The 20,325-nt window shown below is 44.2% G+C and overlaps 1 protein-coding gene across 8 annotated transcripts in view; it reads left to right on the forward strand.

The window, feature by feature from the left end:
- Positions 1-20,325, forward strand: part of casz1 (castor zinc finger 1) — a 524,871-nt gene that overhangs the window by 56,284 nt on the left and 448,262 nt on the right. For all 8 annotated transcript variants that reach the window (XM_073032178.1, XM_073032184.1, XM_073032182.1 and 5 more), the window contains exon 2: positions 2,750-2,865. The gene's annotated coding sequence lies outside the window, so the exon portion shown is untranslated. The remainder of the gene's footprint in view (positions 1-2,749; positions 2,866-20,325) is intronic.

Below are 20,325 nucleotides of genomic sequence, written 5' to 3' on the forward strand. Positions count from 1 at the left end.
CAGCAGTTCAGGCAGCATCTATGGAGAGGAATGAACAGTAAATGTTTCGGGCTGAGACCCTTCAACGGGACTGGAAAGAAAGGGTGAAAAAGCCAGGATAGGAGGGTTGCAGGAGGGGAGGGAGCACAAGCTGGCAAATGATAGATGATAACCAGGTGAGGGGTAAGTGTGTGGTTGGGGTGGGAAGTGAGAAGCTGGAAGGTGATAGGTGGAATCTGAAGAAGGAATCTGATTGGAGAGCCCAGTGGACCATGGGAGAAAGAGAAGGAAGAGGGAGATGATGGGCAGAGAGAAGAAGGAAGAGGGGGCCAGAATGGGGAATGGAAAAAGAGAGAATGGGGAAGTCAGAGAAGTTGCTATTCATGCCATCAGTTTGGAAGCTATCCTGATGGAATGTACTGTTAAAATACTGCTGTACAGGTACACAGATTGAGATTCCGATTTATTTACCACAAGTACATCGAAATATTTAGTGAAATGTGGTGCTTGCATTAACAACCAACACATTCTGGCACCAACACAGCACGCCCACAGTGCTCGGCAGAACAGCACGGGACTCAACAAACAGCAACAGCAAATCAAATCCCTTTTCCTCCCTCCCACCCAACCACACTCGGGGACGGTTCTCCAACTGCAGGCCAGGCCTCTGGCCTCCAGTCTCCAGGTTTCGGCTTCGACTTCCGGACATCTACCATGCTCGTCGCGACAACAGAACAGAAGATACCAAGCGACAAAGCAGCAACAGCAGAACAAACCCCGTTCTTCCCTCCCACCCAACCACCAACGTCCTCAGAACACAAGACAAGCCATCTGCAGCCTCCAGTCTCCAGTGGACTCCTGGATTTCCGGACATATGGCCTTTACAATGGAGCCGTCTAGAAGGTCATGGGTCAAATACTGGCAAATGGGACTGGATTTTATGAAGTGGGCCGAAGGATCTGTTTCCACCCTGTATGGCTCCATGAATTCTCCAAGAGTGACCGGGTCATCTCTTAATCCTTTTCCCTGTTTATTGGCAAACCTGGGGTGAGGAGACGAGGTTATGGAGGCACCTGATTCCATTACGATAACCCAGGTCACAGATGAATTGACAGTTCAATAAGTTAGCTCTGAGATCTTGTTGCCTGCTGCCTATTACACTCCTGGCATTTAGAGCAGCTATGGAGGCCCACTATCTCCGGTGGTGTTCAGGGCTTCCTTCATCATGTCAGAGGTTTCCTCTCAGTTTTCACTACAGTCGGTCATTCAGGTCCTAGGTAGAGATTCAGAAATGCCATCACACTCAAATGTAGAAGGATTCTTCATTGCTGTTTCCGTAACGGTTTTGTTTGATCAGTCAGAGTTGTTAGCCCTGGGCTGAACCCCTGAATCTGGAGGACCGGTGGACCACTGGCCTCTACCCTTTGACCTTTTTGGCACGGGTGACCTTACCCAGAGCCAAAGCATAAAGCCCTGACTCCAGCCAGCATAGATCTCCGGGTCATTGAAGCACGCAGGCCTCCGAACCCTACAAGGTTGTGGCTCTCTTGGAGGGAGATCTTGTTAGAGTGTTAACAAAGCAGATATGGAACAATTAATGGGTTTGAAATTCCAGTCTTCCTGTTCATATGGCTCGTCTCTTTGATAGTTTCATCTGCCCAGCAGCAGATGAGTCAAGCTGTGTAGTTTTGTACAGAATGGTGCATGGTGACAATATGAACAGTTCGCATCTATCATTATATAGGAAATACCAGCGATGAATAATTTCAGCTGATATCTAAATGACTCTGGATGGGAATCAGCTGTCAGAATCCAGGCATCTAAATTTTCTTCTAATGCAAATATTGTAGCAAAATGATTCTGGCAAACACCAGGCAGACATAACTGCTGTCATCTATCATGATCTGTCTGCCACCATTACAGAGATATAACTTACCTAACCTTTCCAGTCCTTTTCTTTTTAACCTATAAAATTATTACAGATTTCTGCACGTTGTTCACCTAATGCAAAGTAAAGGTTAGAGCATCCTTTTGATTTGCAATTCTGACAACAACAACTTCCTTTTATATAGAGTCCTAAAAAGAGAAAAATGTTCCAAAATACTTCACCTCAGGCAGGCTTCCTCCCACGTGCCAAAGACGGGCTGGCTGATAGGTTACTTGGCCACTGGAAATTGCCGGAACTGGGAGGGGTTGATGAGGAGTAAAAATTGATTAGGGTGGGATTGATGGTTGGCGCCAGCTCAATGGGCTGAATGGCCTGTTTCGGCACTTTTTGACTCCGCATCAAATTTTACAAGAGATGTTGTGGCAATTAGCCGAAGAATTTGATTTGATAGCAATGTACAGAGCCAGGACGGGTGCACAGACCGTCCTGGAGAAACAAGGAGAAGGACAAATGAGTTGAAATCCCAGCAACGAAACAGGGGTGTGAAGGGACCAGCAGAAGGTAGCATCTCACTTGGTGGTCTGTCTACTTGAAGCTGCTGAAATGATTTATGCTCCCAGTTTTGTTTTGGAAGTTCCTCTCAGACGTACTTCCTCAGTTTAGTTGGGGTACTGTGATTTCAGGGGAGGGCTACTTCAGGGAGGTACATTAGCATCAAAAAGGAATTTCTTGAATTGGCCGAAGCGCAGCTTTTGATCTGCAAAGCTCCAATTGGACAGTTCTAAGTCTTAGATTGTATTCACCATTGCTCAGTTGTTTTTAACAGTTGACAAAATTTCGCCTTGATTGTAAAGTAATTTTGTGAAACATTTTCCCCCACAGATGAAGAAAAGTTTATCTGTGTATTATCTGTCATGGATGTAACATGGACACCAACACTGATTAGTGCGAAGCGAGCTCCTGTAACATAAGGCCAGATTGCGACTGGGAAAGACCGGGTAAGGAGTTACACATCACAAGAGAGCTACACATATTTGTTGAAGCTATTTCCATGTCTTGGTGACTGTACGGAGCAAAGTGATTAACTGCGTAGAATTAATCAATAAGCTGCTGGAATATTCAACTGAAAACAATGAGAGGCCTTCATTTTAAAAAAAATAAGTAACAAGGCTCTGTGAAGACATTTTGGGAATAGCTTTTAGCTGCATTATAGAATTAGACGTCTGAATTATTCCCGGAGGACAAGAATTACTTCACCTTGGGATGGACAGAATGTGAGCTGTGTGATGTCTTTGGACCAGCCCATTGATGAGGAGGGGTTTGGTCCTACAGATGTAGTAGAGCATAGAAGGAGTTTAAGGAACTGGATCAAAGTACCAAATACCAAATCTCACCTCTTCTGCCCTGAGATTCATTTTCTTGCAGGCATTTACAGTAACCCAATAAATGTGATACAATCAAAGAAAACCCACACATAAGCAAAGACTGACAAGCCACCATTAAAATGTGCAAATACAAAAAAAAATCAAATAGTAGTAGTAGTAGAAATAAATAAATAAACAAGTAACAGGTAAACAAGTAAATAAATAAATGAGTAAACAAGCAAGTAAATAAATAAATAGATAGATGGATAAGTAATACTGAGAACGTGAGATGTAGAGTCCTTGAAAGTGAGTCCGTAGGCTGTGGAATCAGCTCGGTGTTGAGGTGAGTGAAGTTCAGGAACCTGATGATTGAATGGCGATACCTGTTACTGAACCTGGTGACATGGGACCTTGAGATCTTGTGCCTCCTTCTTGATGGCAACAGTGAGGAGAGAGTTTGGCCATGGATGGTGGGGGTGCTTGATGAAGGATGCTGCCTTCTTGTGGTAGTGCGCTTTGAAGGTGCGCTCAATGGTGGCAGGTCTTTTGCTGCCGTGGACTAGGCTGTATCCCTTAATTTGTGGGCTTTTGCATTTTTGTGTGTTGGCGTTTCCATACCAGGTAGTGATGCCAGCGGCCAGGATGCTCTCCACTGCGCATCTGTAGAACTTTGTCAAAGTTTTAGATGACGTGCAGAATCTTTGCAAACTTCTGAGAAACTTTGTATCTTCCTTGTAATGGCACTTACATGCTGGTCTCAGGACCGATCCTCTTAAATCATAATGCCTAGTAATTGAAAGTTACTGACCCTCTCCACAGCTGATACCTTGATGAGGAGTGCCTCACAGACCTCGGGATTCCTCCTCCTGTAGTCAACAATCAGCTGTTTGGTTTGAGTGAGACGTTGTAGTTGTGGATTCTTCCGTCCAGGTTTTCAATCTCCCTTCTATATGTTCATTCATCACCACCTTTGATTCGGCCGACGGTAGTGGTGTTGTCAGCAAACTCGTATGAGGGGCTGGAGTCGCACGTAGCCTCACAGACATAAGTATAAGGCGAGCAGAGCAGGGGGCTAAGCATTCCAGCTCGAGGCCAGGTATGGATAACTCATTAATAGGCTCTAAAGCAGCGGGATGAGTTTAGGAATGATCAAGGTCTAATTGAATGACTGTTTAATGGCACGAATGACTTCCTCCTGTTACACTGGTTCTGCCCTGAGAGCAGATAGCCTTGAGCTTACAGCTGCCATTGGGTTTCACTGGAAAGTCTACTCAAGGCTCTGTGAATGATTTTTCAAATGGAGAAAATATTTAAAATTAAACATCATTTATTGTCTCGGGACTGCAGTCAAAGGCTTTTTTTTTGTTGTTGCTTTTCTCTAATGCAGTTCAGGATTCTGGTCTAGGTGAGAAAGTATGTGCATTCTTTGTAGCGCAAATCCTTCCTGCTTTAGATTCTCTGGAGCCTTTGTGAGCAGCCTGTTGGATAGCTTGTCTTCAATGCTGGGAGTGCGAGGTCAGGCACAAGGAGAATAGCTCCCTAAAGAGGACCCCCGAACGATGACCCTCTACTGCTCCAGGGATCAGACCCACTCTGACGTTGGTCGCCTTGAATATCTTCTTGGGTGGAAGGGTTCATGTCATCTCCATTCTAGGAAGCACCATATATTTTATGTTTCAGAAGTCTAATGTGCTCTTTATTTTCTCAGTATCAGGCTTATTATCAGTATACAATCTAAAATGGTTGTTTTGAGGCAGCAGGGCAGCGCAGAGAGACAAAAATTGCTCTAAATTACAAAATAAAGAAATAGTGCAAAAAAAAAATCAAGAACCACAAGGTAGTGTTCAAGAGTTCAATGTCCATTCAGAAATCTGATGGCAGAGGGGAAGAAGCTGTTCCTGAAGTGTTGAGTGCGTGTCTTCAGGCTCCTGTACCTCCCCCCTGATGGCAGTAATGAGAAGAGAGCATGTCTCGGGTGTTGACGGTCCTTCGTGACGGGTGCTGGCCAGCTTTCAGCTCCTTTTGCTGTTTCCTATTTTTAAAGGCAGTTCTACCAGTTTAATATCAGATTACAGTCAAGCAGAAGCCAGCCAAGTTAATGTTTTTGATGTTCCAGCCCAACAACCTCCCCTCTATTCACCCTCCCTCACCCCCCGAGTCTGCATCCCGGGGTCAAGGGGAGGGGGGAGATTGGGGTTAAGGTGAATGGACCATGGGTTGCAAGGTGCAGGAGTGAAGGTGGTGTTTGGATTTGGGTGAGACTTTTAAAATGGGGGTGTGCTGGTTCATTGGCTGGGCACTGTGAGGTAGAGTACACTCCTGAAAGTCTAGCCATTTAAAGGGGACCCACATTTGCCACATTCCCAGTTTCAGACTGGGACCGGCTCAGACAAGTTCCCTTTACGTCTGACTGAAGTAGACCCTGAAACAGCGAAGACCTCCCTGTAGTCCAGGGATTCCCAACCTGGGGTCCATGGACCCCTCGGTTAATGGTAAGGCTCCATGGCATTAAAAAGGTTGGGAATCGCTGCTTTAGGCCTGTGACCTTTGTACAGGGTGGGGGGGGGGGGGGGAGGAGGAATGAAGATGATAGAAGAGGTTACAGCACGGAACAGACCCTTCTAACACAGTGAGCCACACCGTCCAACAGTCCACCTATTTAACCCTCGACTAATCACAGGACAATTTACAATGACCTATTTAACCAGTATGTCTTTGGTCTTTGGGAGGAAACCTGGGCACTTGGAGGAAACCATGTGCTCACGAACGCCCCAAACTGTAATAGCGTCGCGCTAGCCTCTACGCTACTGTGCCGCCCTAATTCTGTTTGACGGGTGTTTGCACCCTCAGCTGGGCAGAGGCCCCAGGAATTAAATTGTAGACTTTGTGCAACTGGTATTGAGTCCCGGACTATTCATCAAATTTGGTTTGTAGTTGGATGGAAGAACGTGGCGCCACACAATATATCTACCTTTTGGCTTTAGAAGCTTCAGCTTGTTTACTGCAGAGTTTATTTATTAATACCTCTCATTCAGGGCACAGAGCGTGGAATACATTTTTTGTTATTCAGTGATTCGTATTTGCATAATTAATTCAGGTGTGGGCACTGGGACTAATTTCCTAATTCAATCAATCTCCAGAACTGGCTCAATCAGCAGTCTGAAAATCATAATTTATGTTAATAATTTGTCACAGGCTCATCTGTGTTTTTTTTAACACGGCGACTCTCAGGCATTGCAAATATCAATATATATATTTTTTAAAACATTCATTTGTCCATTTGAAACATATGTCCTGAGATCCCTTAAGGTGGGGGGTCCTAAACTGGGGTCCACAAACCACTTGATGTTCCGTGGATAGATTGCGGGGGGGCGGGGGGGGGGTTCATAAAGTTGGATGGGAAAATATTTACATTTTTATTTTCACTAAGCTCCAGCTGAAATTTAGCATTTCCTTCAATTATGTTTTTTTTTGGTATTTCAATATAGTTGGTTTACTTTGTAATCCGACATATTTGATTTTATATATTTAAATACATTATTCTGAAAAGGGGTGCACAGGCTTCAGTGGACTGCCAAAGGGGTCCACGGCACAAAGAAGGTTAAGGCTGCAATATTGAAATAACAAGCTGTTGGCTTCCCCCCTCACTGTGGCAGGAGTGATATCTGCCTTTCCCTCGTTAGTGAGAGAGAGAGTCTGTGGGATGTCGAGGTGTTGGGATGGACTCCAGATCGTTGTCTCTGGGGGCTTTGCTGTGACTTGCATGGTGGGTGGTTGTGGGCTGTGGTGCTTTTGGGGGGAGGGGGGAGGGTTGATGCTTTGCTGCGTGAGGGTGGGGTTAGGGGTTCTGACGTTTCTCTATCGTTCATTCTTTGGGGGGTGTCCTTCTGATCTGTGGATGTCTGCGAAGAGTAAGAATTTCAGGTTGTGTGCTGTATCCATTCTCTGATGTAAAATAGAACCACTGAACCATTGAAGAACCCCTGCCTCAAGGCAACAGGACATGTAGATGAAGTTAAGAAGGCAAAAGAGATGTGTGCATTCGTCAAGGTTCAAAATATAAGAACTGTAAGTAAATGTAAAAATATAAGAGACTGTAGAAGATACTAGTTAGCTGCAGTTGGGGTTCTTCTTCTTCGGCTGTCCATTGATTTTCAATGATGACTGAGGCCTGGGCAGGGTTGTGTGGGAGACTGGCAGTTGCCCATGCTGCAAGTCTCCCCTCTCCACACCACCGATGTTGTCCAAGGGAAGGGCGTTATTGTACACATTAAAATAAAAACAAAAACTAGTGGAAATATTCAGCAGATGAGGTATCATCTACAGAAGCAGAGGCGTCTTCGACCTGAAATGTTGCCTCTTTTTCTCTCTCCACAGATGCTGCCTGACCTACTGAGTGTTTCCTGCATTTTCTGTTTTAATTTCAGGTTTGCAGCATCTGCAGTTCTTTGACTTACATTTACTGTGTCACTAAATTGCAGAGGGGTAAGAAGGTCATATGAGTGAGACTGGAGAAGGGTGCGGAGTAGATTCGAGAAGTTTGAAGGGAAGGACCAACTAACCTGGAGCACATTACTTTGGAACAGAAGAGTAGGGAATAATGACTCAGTGACACAGTAGATGACACAGTGGAAGGCTCAGTTGAACAGGATGTACATACCTAGACCCAAGAGATTCTGCAGTTGCTGCAAAGCTGGAAAACACAAATATAAAATGCTGGAGGAATCCAAAGTTTAAAGTAAATTTATTATCAAAGTACATATATGTCACCATATACTACCCTGAGATTCGTTTTCTGGCAGGTATACACAGTAAATCCAAGAAACATAACAGAATCAATAAAAAGGCCGCACCCAACAGAATGGACAAACAACCAATGTGCAAAAGACAACAAACTGTGCAAATACAGAAGAAGAAAAAAGAGAATTAATGATAATAACTAAGTAAGCAATAAATAGTGAGAACATGAGCTGAAGAGTCATTGAAAGTGAGTCCATAGGTTGTGGAGGCTTTCCCTGGGTGGGGAGAGTGAAGTTAACCCCACTGGTTCAAGAGCCTGATGGTTGAGGGGTGGTAACTGTTCCTGAACCTGGTGGTGTGTCTTCTGGGGCTCTTGTGCATTCTCCATGATGGTAGCAGCGAGGTGTTTTAGCTGCCGTGTCCGGGTGGGTGATCTGTTAGTTTTTGTGCAAGGGAAGTGTTGGGGGGGGGGGGGGTTGCTGGAGTTTGTGAGTTTTGTTTCTTTTTCTTTTTCGTGCGGGGGGGGAGTGATGTCTTTTCCTTCAATGACGTTCATGTTTTTCTCCATTTCATGGCTATCTGGAGAAGACAGATCTCAGCATTGTATTCTGAGTAATAAAATAATAAAATGAACCTTTGAGAAAAGAGCATGGGGGTCCTCGATGATAGGTGTTGTTTTCCTGCGACAGTATCCCGTGCAGAATAGCTCGATGCTGAGGAGGGCTTCACCTATGATGGACTAGGCCGAATCCACTACTTTTGTAGGACTTTCCATTCAAGGGCAATGGTGTTTCCATAGCAGGCTGTGATGCAGCCAGACAATATACTCTCCACCACACCTCTGTAGAAGTCTGTCAAGGTTTTAGATGCCATGTGAAGTCTTTGCAAACTCCTAAGGAAGTAGAGGCTCTGCTGTGCTTTTTTGGTGATTGCAGTTAATGTGCTGGGTCCAGGACATTGAAATGATAACACTGAGGCATGTGAAGTTGCCAACCCCCTCAGCAGGCCGGGCAGCATCTGCAGAGGGGATGAACAGTTGACACTTGGAGCTTCATCAGCACTGGAAAGGAAGAGGACATCAGCCAGAATGCTTTTGCAAAGAGTGAAAATGGGCTCAAATGGATCAGGCGGGAATTGAGGATGCTTTTTAAGACCTAAGACATAGAATGGCTTAGACCATTCGATCCATCGTGTCGATCCTGGCTGATTTATTATCCCTCCCAATCCCATTCTCCTGCCTTCTCCCCGTAACCTTTGTTTGTGGTCCTGTTCTCTGCATTGGCACAAGACAGTCAGGTATGAGTGAGGAGGATTCCACCTGAGCTGACCGTGCCTTTTATATTTTGTGCTTTGGTCAACATCGGGTGGTCCGCCAGATTATATTCCGTGTTCAACTTTGTCACTATGGGGTGTCTTATTGTTGATTTCGGGGAGCAGAATGAGAATCAGGTTTATTTTATGTTCTATCACTGACATGCACTCAGTGGCCACTTTATTAGGTACCCCTGTACACTTGCTCGTAATTGCAAATTTCCAATCAGCCCAATTATGTGTCGACAACTCAATGCATAAAAGCATGCCGACACGGTCAGGAGGTTCAGTTGTTGTTCAGACCATACATCAGAATGGGGAAGAAATCTGATCTAAGTGACCTTGACCGTGGAACGATTGTTGGTGCCAGACGGGGTGGTTTCAGAAACTGCTGATCTCCTGGGATTTTCACGCACAGCAGTCTCTAGAGTTGACAGAGACTAGTGAGAAAAACAAAAAAAAAACACCCAGTGAGCGGTAGTTCTGAGGGCGAAAGCACCCTTGTTAGTGAGAGAGGTCAGAGGAGAATGGCCAGACTGGTTCAAGCTGAGAGGAAGGCGACAATAACTCACATAACCACACGTAACAACAGAGCTGTGCAGAAGGGCATCTCTGAACATCAAACCATGAAGTGGATGGGCTACAGCAGCAGAAGACCCTGAATAGCCACTCACTGTATCATACGAATGCCTCTACTATTTCTTGACGTTCTGTCTTTAGACATTCCTTAATTTTGTACTATGTTCAGTAAAATTCTAACCATTTATCAAACGAGACTTCCCTTTATACCCCATAACTGCGCATGCCCCACAACGGGCCAATGAAATACCTGAGGAAGTATTAGTCATCCAATAGGAAAATTCAAACAAATACTGGCTCAAAGTTTGCTTTCTAATGCGTTTAAGAAATTTTTAATCCTTCTAAAGTTGGATCGTCTTAAAATTTTATCATCAAAGGACAACTATCAGAAATCTCAAATGGAGAAGTGTTTTACTCACTTTAACCTTGTCACAGGATATATTTAATTAAATATTATGACAGCTGTGTACTAAATCGAACAGCCAGTATCCTTAATTACAGGCCTTCACACAGGAGTTTGCAGCAATCCAAATGTATTTGTGGAAAAAAAACGGCATTGAAGCTCCGTTACAATTATAATTCCTTGAATGTTTTTAAACAAGTGTCATATCGCTTTAATTTTCGTTGACAGTTTCAATTTACAATTATGGTAGGCCAATAAAAAAGGTTCCTGTCAATGAGGGTATGGTTGTCATAACATGTCGAAGCCAAAATAAAAAATAGAGGAAAGCTTTCTCCTGTAAAACATTGTTTCTACTTAAAGTGTGTTTGAACCAAATGCTTTGCCCACAGCTGTACTGTCCTTAAGACCTGTCGAGAGGCCTTAATGACAAGGGGCCTTAATGGCAAGGGGTTAATAGACCACTTGTCCTCCTCAAAGCCTAGGCCTAATCTTATACCATTCAGCAATGGAGCTTACTGGCAGTAATGTCATCTCTTTTGTCTGTAGTACACCATACGCGATCAAAAGGAGCTCTGCACTGTGTTTATACTGTAGCTTAAATTGCCTGGCTTAATTAACGTCACTCACACTTTCATTTGTAACTATTCAGTCCATTCCCAAATTGCCTGAAGGATTGTAAAGCTGTCAGGACCCAATAACAGTTCCTCTACTTGTTTGCTGGCCTGGTCAATTCCTGTTAAGTGGATAATTTATTTGTCACTATGTTTTACCCGCTTGCTGAGGATTCCACCTTGCGTGGTTATTTCAACCTCAGTTCAGTAGAGGCAGTTCTTGGAACGAAGGTCTCTCTGTGTGTCTTCAGCAGAGGGTCTTCGTCTTCAGGGGTTTGGGGGGGGGGGTGGGTGGGGGAGATCTTTGTCTTTGGAAGCAGGTGATACCCGGGGTATGAGATAGGGCACCCATCCTGCGGCTGTATTCCCAATTCCCTTGAGAGCAGCCAGCAGCCAGCATTCATGTGAGCACATTTCTCCTCCAGAGTCCCTAATGTGCCTGCTCACACGTGAAATTTCTAGTTTCAGGGAAAAACGCTCCCCCTTCTACGTCCCTTCTCCTCCTGATCGACCCACTTTCTTTTACACCCTCACCATCTTACCCCTTCTCCGTCCAATCCATCGACCCATCACCCACACTCCCCTCCCGTCCACCCTCCCCACCTCCCTTATTTGGTTCGGTGTTCCACCTTCCTTTCTCAACAGATTCTAACATCAGTCCTTTGTCTCCTCCGTCTAACACCTCGCAGCCTTCAGCCTTCCCCCATTCTCAGCTGGATCCACCTACCACCCATAGATTCCTTCCCTCGCCTCTTTACACTGGCCACCTCCTCCTCTATCTTTCAGTCCAGCTGAAGGATCTCAGCTGGAAATGTCGACTGTCCATTGAAATTGAAAGTAAGTTTATTATCAAAGTACAGATATGCTACCCTGAGATTTGTTTTCTTTGGGAAGTCAAATACGAAGGAGCACGATAGAATTTCCCTCCATAGATGCTGCCTGACCCACTTGACTTCTTCCGGCATCTTGTCTTCTGCACTAGATTCCACCATCTTGTGGTCCCTTGTGAGTCCACAAGTAAAAATGTTCCTTCTCCTCCACTGCATCTCATCTCAGGATGAGGCTTTCCTTTCCTTTCCTCTTTATTCAATGAATGGAGTTTTCCTTCCTCCGCCATTGATGTTGCCCTCAACTGCATCTCCTCCTTTTCCTGGACAGCCACCTCACCCCATCTTCTCGTCACCCTGACAGGGATAGGGGTTCCCCTTGTCCTCACCTACCTTTGAACCTTTGTATCCAGCAAATCATTCTCTGCAACTTCCGCCATCTTCAACGGGCCCCTGCTGCCAAACATATCTGTACCTTCGCCCCCTCCACTCTCTGCCTTCCACATGAAACGCCCCCCTCCTTTGATTCCCTCCTGGTACTTGGCCCCACAAGCGGAAGAGATGCCACACCTGCCCATTCTCCTCTTTCCTCACCTCCATTCAGGGCCACAAACGGCCCTTTTAGATGATGCAACACTTCACCTGTGAATCTGTTGGGGTTGTCTATTGTATCCAGTGCTCCCGATGTGGCCTCCTCCGCATTGGTGAGACCTAATAAAGATCAGGAGACTGCTTTGTCGAGCGCCTTCACTCCATTCACAAAAAGCAGGATTTCCCGGTGACCAACCCCATTCCCATTCCGAAATGTCGATCCACGGCCTCCTCTACTGTCACGATGAGGCCACTCTCAGGTTGGAGGAGCAACACTTCATATTCCATCTAGGTAGCCTCCAACCCGATGTCGTGAGCATCGATTTTTCCAAATGGTAATTTTCCCCACTCACCCTTATCTCTTCCTCAATTTCCCACCCCCTACACGTTCTCTTTCACCTCCCTCTGGTGCCCCTCCTCCTTCCCTTTCTCCCAAGGTCCACTCTCCCCTCCTATCAGATTCCTTCCTCTTCACCTGCCTTTCCTCCTATTACTTTCCAGCTTCTAACGCCCACCCCTTCCCTCCCACCTTCTTATTCTGGCATCTTTTCCCTTCCTTTCCTGTCCTGATGAAGGATCTCAGCCCGAAATATTGACTGTTCATTCATTTCCATAGATGTTGCCGGTGATGTTAGTCCGTAGTTCCAACACTGGATTCTGTGTAGTGTCTCCAGGTGCAAGTGTTTCAGATCTGATTCAGATTTATTTCTAACACCGTGCGTCATTTGCATTAATGGCCAACACACCCAAAGATGTGCTGGGGGCAGCCTGCAGATATCGCCACACATACTGGCCGCAACACAGCGTGCCCACAACATTCAGCAGAGCAATGTGAGCAGCAGCAACAAGTTTTTTAAAAAAAGACAAGACAACAACGGCAAAACGAGCCCCTTTCCCACTGATCCACTCACACACATGGGCAGGCTGCCTCCAGGCCTCCAGGCCTTGGCCCCGGACTCTCAGACACACACGGGTATTGGGCCTCCAACTTCAGACCTTGGCCCAGGACTCGCTAATCAGGGATTTGATCTTCAGGACCTGTCGATCATGGATTTGGCCTTCGGGCCTCGACCTCCGTACTCGCACAGAACTCCGACCACCCGTAACTCCTGTGGACCCCTACCTTCAGCCTTGGACCTTGATAGTGTTAGTGCCGGTACTGGTGATTATGACTGGAGACTCACTGCCTGTTCCTTTGGAGGTGGGAGGACGAAACAAGTCACTCTTGTTTCCAAACGGGAATTGAGGGAACATAAAGTGAAGAAACACAGAGGGAGGACACAAGGTCTGAGAGGACCTCCACAGGGAGCTGGCTGGATCTAGAAACAAGCCTATCATTTTCTCCTGGGATCAGTAAGGTGAGGTTGCTGGGGACATCGAGATTCCTATTGCTTTCATTCCTCCTCCATTCCCATTCCCTCCCAGCAACCTTTGAACCCATGGACTCACTTTCAAGGACTCTTCATCTCACGTTCTCAATATTTATTGCTTATTTGCTGTATTTATTATCGTTATTTCTTTTTCGTGTTTCCACAATTTGTCGTCACTTGCACGTGGGTTATTAGTCCGTCTTGCCGCGTGCGGTCTGTCATCGATCCTGTTGTGCTTCCCCGCGCAAGAAATCGAATCTCAGGCTTGTACGTGGTGGTATAAGCGTGCTTTGATAATAAGTTGACTTGGAACTTTGAACTTTTCTAAGGCGGACACGCCACAGCAGTTTGGGATTGCGTGGAACGTAGCTGGAAATGAACTCGGAGCTGGCCTTCCTTTCCAGGCGCATGTATCCAATTAACAGGACACTGATAGTTTTGCTTTGTTGTCAATTAAATAAATACTCACTAACAATGCGGCTTGAACTCGACGTAGTGACTCCCCACCCAGATGTTCCAGAGGCATTTCGTTCTTTTATTTGGATAGCAGATTTACATAATTGATGTAATTTTGTTAAATCTGATCCATGATGCACCTTCTCATTCATCTGTGTGAGTGAGTGAGTTACTGAGCGTAGTGTACACAATCGATATACCCCTTGGAAAATTGCCACGTGCCCCAGTCACCAAGAGTGACTCTACCTGCTCATTATATTCCCAGGCTGATTCCCGGTAAATACATAACCCATTTGCTTAAAAACAACTGCGCTTGGATGAGAATTTATAAGCAATAAAGTGGAAAAAGGGGCCAAATTGAAATATTTGTGCCGTGGTTCAATTAATCACGCTGGCTAAAACTGAATTTAAATGCAAGCCCCATTAGTATACAGGCTTAATGTTTCACAAGAGGCCATTTTGTGAACTGCCGGACTAAACATAGTCAGAGAGATTTAAAAGATTTAAAACAATGATTTTTTTCCCCTGAATCATGGAATTATCTGGTAGAAACAGATGGAAAGTAGATCCATACTTATTTACTTAGCTCTGCCACCCCTACTGAGACATAGGCTGCTGACAGTAATAGCTTACAGAGGCCTCTGTCCTGGAGCAGTCCTTCAAGATGTCTCCACGTGTAGTCCATCTTCTTGGTATTTCCTTCCTCATTCAGCGATGAGGCCTCTGGAGCTACTGTTGGTGTTTGGGTAGCTCTGGAATTTTAAGGGATGGGGTTGCTAGCCCCATGACCGATTCTCCTCCTTTCACGGCCAGGCTTGGGACCATCCGTGGCGGAGATGGAAAGCGGGTAGGTGTCTCAGAGTTCTACATCACGAGGAGAGACCGCGTTGTCCCTTCGGACTTTGAAGCTGGGGTGGGATGATTCGGCAGGTGCTGAAAATCCAGAGCAACGCACACAAAGTGCTGGAAGAGCTAGAGAAGCAAATAAGCAGAAATTTGAAATAAAAGCAATAATCAATTCAGACATGTGTAGAGAGGGAAAGTTAATATCTGAGGTCAAGCAACTCCGTTCCTGTCTCACCATAGCGTCGTGGTTAGCATAATGCATTTACAGCGCTCCTGACCCAGGCTCAGTTCTGCCGCTGTGCATAAGGAGTTTGTGCGCTCCCCGTGTGCGCCTGGGTTTACTCCGAATGCTCCGGTTTCCTCCCACATTCCATGGCTCACAAGGGTGTAATTGGTGGCAGGGGCTCGATTTACCAGAAGGGTGCGTTACCCTGATGTATCTCTAAATTAATTAAAAATCACTGTCTGCTCTGGTGAGTATTTCGATTTCTATTTAGAATCAGAGTCAGGTTCAATATCACCGGTGTACGTCATGAAAGCTGTCGTCTTTGCGGCAGCAGTACAATGCCATGCGTAATAATAAGGGGAAAAGTGCATTGCAGTCAGTATAAACTATATTAAATAGTTTAATTTAATTTAAGTAGTTCAAAAATTTAAAAAAAAGGTAGTGAGGTAGTGTTCATGGGTTCAATGTCCATTCAGAAATCTGATGGCAGAGGGGAAGAAGCTGTTCCTGAATCGCTGAGTGTGTGTCTTCAGGCTCCTGTACCCCCTCCCTGATGGTAACAGTGAGAAGAGGGCATGTCCTGGGGTGGTGGGGGGTCCTTAATGATGGATGCTGCCTCTTTGAGGCATCACTCCTCGAAGATGCCCTGGGTACTATGGAGGCTGGTGCCCATAATGGAGCTGACTAAATTCACAAATCTTCCACAGCTTATTTTAGAATGCTCTCCATGGTATATCTGTAGAAATTTGTGAGTGTCTTTGGTGACAAACCAAATCTCATCGAACTTCTAATGAAGTATAGCCACTGTCATGTCTTCTTTATAGCTGCATCAATATGTTGGGTCCAGGATAGTTGCTCAGAGAGATATTGGCACACAGGAATTTGAAATTGCTCACTCTCCCCACTTCTGATCCGTGCTGTGTGTTTCCTCATCTTACCTTTTGCGAAGTCCCCAATCAGCTCTTTGATCTTTCCTAGAAATCCCAGTGTTGTTTTTATTCTTATTTTCTATCAGCATAGTGGGAGGCCATTTGGCCCATCCAATCTATGCTAGCTTGCAGAACGATGACAACATACCGCTACTTCTCTGTACCTGTTCTCTCACACATGTTCTCAGCTCTCCTCTCCCTCTCTCCCCACCCCCCCCCCCACTCCCCACCATTGTTTGTCCTCCCTCCCACCCACCCCCCACCAGGGGTAAGTTTCAATGTCCAGTGACCTTATCAGCACAATGTTAGAGGGAAACCAGAGCACTGGGCAGAAACCCACACGGCCACAGGAGGTACATGAAGACTCCACACGGGTAGCATCGAACCTGGGGCCCGGGAGCCGGACAGCAGCGTCTTTACTACTCTGCCACTCAGCCAATTTTAAAGACAATTTGTGCATTTAGAACATAGAATGTAGAATATTACAGCACAGTACAGGCCCTTCGGCCCACAGTGCCAACCTTTTAGCCTACACTAAGATCAGTGTACTCTTTTCTCCCACATACTCCTCATGTTTCTGCCTCTCACCATACTGACATGGCATTCCACCACTACTCTCTGTATTCAAAAAATTATTTCCCGTCCCCCCCCCACTTTCCCCCAATCTATGCTTTCCTCCAATCCTTAATATTGGGCCCCCTTGTAATAGCTATATCTGTCCTGAATACAAGTCCAGTCAGTCTTTGCCTCTTTTCATCTTGTATATTTCTGTCAGGTCACCTCTCACCCTCCTTTGCCCCAAAGAGAAATTCCCCAGCTTGCTCAACCTATCTTCATAGGATGTACTCTCCAATCCAGGCAGCATCCTGGTAAATCTCCTCTCCTCTAAAGCTTCCACATCCTTTCAATAATGAGGTGACCAGACGGAACCCAATATTCCAAGTGTGGTCTAACCAGGGTTTTATAGAGCTGCAACATTACTTCAAGGATCTTGAACTCAGTCCCTTGACGAATGAAGGTCAGCACACCATGTGCCTCCTTAACCACTTTAACGACAAGACGTGGACCTCAAGGTCTCTCAGTTCCTCCACACTGCAAAGAATCCCACCATTTGCCTTGTACTCTGCCTTCAAATTCGACCTCCCGAAGTGGATTACTTCACACCTTACAGATTTAGAATCAGTTCTGATTTTTAAAAATGAATTATAGTCCTATTTTGCAAAAATGAACAATTTAATACCATGGGGAGAAAGAATTGCGGATTGTAATTTCATTTTGGCTGTGAAAGTCCAGATTTTGCAATGTGAAGTTAAAATGATTTTCAAGGAGAGCTTCCTTCTGAATGCAGTTTTCAGCTGTCAGCTAGTGTGGTGGCAACCGTTCTCAACACAGAAAAAGATGCCAAACAAGGTCAGTGCAGCCCAAAGGTAGTTAGACAAAACACAGCGATCCATGGGAACACATCAGTATTTGTTTGAAATAATCAACAGTGAACTATCAATATCACTGTGTTGTTTTACTTAAGTTTGTGTGTTGGAAACGCTGTTGTTTAGCTAAAAGCTGCCACTCCAGTCTACTTCTTTTCAATGTAAAGTCACTCAAAATTCCTCCTGTATGAAAGATTAGCTTGATTTGTACATTGACACGTGCAGTGAAATGCGTCATCCGCGTCAACGACCAATACCGTCCGAGGATGTGCTAGGACAGCCGTGCTTTAGTCGGCATGTCCTCAACTCCCTAAACCTAACTCGTATGTAGTTGGAAACCGCAGCACCCGGAGGAAACACATGCAGTGGTGGGGAGAATGTACAAACTCCTTACAGACAGCAGCAAGAATTGAACACCTATCGCTGCGACTGACACAGTCCAAGTATGTGCTGGGAGCAGCCCACAAGTGTCACCATTAGTCTTTACTGTGGAGGACTAGTTGCTGGCCTCCGTGTGAATAAACCAACAAGTTTAAGTTAAGTTTTAATGTCATTCAGTCATATGCATGTATACCACCAAACGAAACAATGTTCCTCCAAGGTGCATAACACAGTACATATAACTCACACACAACACAGTACATATAACTCACACACAACACAGTACATATAACTCACACACAACACAGTACATATAACTCACACACAACACAGTACATTTAAATCACACACAACACAGTACATATAACTCACACACAACACAGTACATTTAAATCACACAGAACACAGTACATATAACTCACACACAACACAGTACATTTAAATCACACAGAACACAGTACATATAACTCACACACAACAGTACATATAACTCACACACAACACAGTAATTTAAATCACACACAACAGTACATATAACTCACACACAACACAGTACATTTAAATCACACAGAACACAGTACATATAACTCACACGCAACACAGTACATATAACTCACACACAACACAGTAATTTAAATCACACAGAACACAGTACATATAACTCACACACAACACAGTAATTTAAATCACACAGAACACAGTACATATAACTCACACACAACACAGTACATATAACTCACACACAACACAGTACATTTAAAGCACACAGAACACAGTACATATAACTCACACACAACACAGTAATTTAAATCACACAGAACACAGTACATATAACTCACACACAACAGTACATATAACTCACACACAACACAGTAATTTAAATCACACAGAACACAGTACATATAACTCACACACAACAGTACATATAACTCACACACAACACAGTAATTTAAATCACACAGAACACAGTACATATAACTCACACACAACACAGTACATATAACTCACACACAACACAGTAATTTAAATCACACAGAACACAGTACATATAACTCACACAGAACACAGTACATATAACTCACACACAACACAGTACATTTAAATCACACAGAACACAGTACATATAACTCACACACAACACAGTACATTTAAATCACACACAACACAGTACATATAACTCACACACAACACAGTACATTTAAATCACACAACACAGTACATATAACTCACACACAACACAGTACATATAACTCACACACAACACAGTATATTTAAATCACACAGAACACAGTACATATAACTCACACACAACACTGTACATTTAAATCACACAACACAGTACATATAACTCACACACAACACAGTACATTTAACTCACACACAACACAATACATATAACACACAGAACACAGTACATTTAAATCACACAACACTGTACATATAACTCACACACAACACAGTACATTTAAATCACACAGAACACAGTACATATAACTCACACACAACACAGTACATTTAAATCACACAACACAGTACATATAACTCACACACAACACTGTACATATAACTCACACACAACACAGTACATTTAAATCACACAGAACACAGTACATATAACTCACACACAACACAGTACATTTAAATCACACAACACAGTACATATAACTCACACACAACACAGTACATATAACTCACACACAACACAGTATATTTAAATCACACAGAACACAGTACATATAACTCACACACAACACTGTACATTTAAATCACACAACACAGTACATATAACTCACACACAACACAGTACATTTAACTCACACACAACACAATACATATAACACACAGAACACAGTACATTTAAATCACACAACACTGTACATATAACTCACATACAACACAGTACATATAACTCACACAGAACACAGTACATTTAACTCACACAGAACACAATACATATAACTCACGCACAACACAATACATGTAATTCACACACAACACAGTACATATAACTCACACAGAACACAGTACATATAACTCACACACAACACAGTACATTTAAATCACACAACACAGTACATATAACTCACACACAACACAGTACATATAACTCACACACAACACAGTACATTTAAATCACACAACACAGTACATATAACTCACACACAACACAGTACATGTAATTCACACACAACACAGTACATATAACACACAGAACACAATACATATAACTCACACAGAACACAGTACATTTAAATCACACAACACAGTACATATAACTCACACACAACACAGTACATATAACTCACACACAACACAGTAATTTAAATCACACAGAACACAGTACATATAACTCACACACAACACAGTACATATAACTCACACACAACACAGTAATTT

Source organism: Hemitrygon akajei, chromosome 29 (assembly GCF_048418815.1).
Source record: "Hemitrygon akajei chromosome 29, sHemAka1.3, whole genome shotgun sequence".
In the NCBI taxonomy this organism is placed as follows: Eukaryota; Metazoa; Chordata; class Chondrichthyes; order Myliobatiformes; family Dasyatidae; genus Hemitrygon; species Hemitrygon akajei.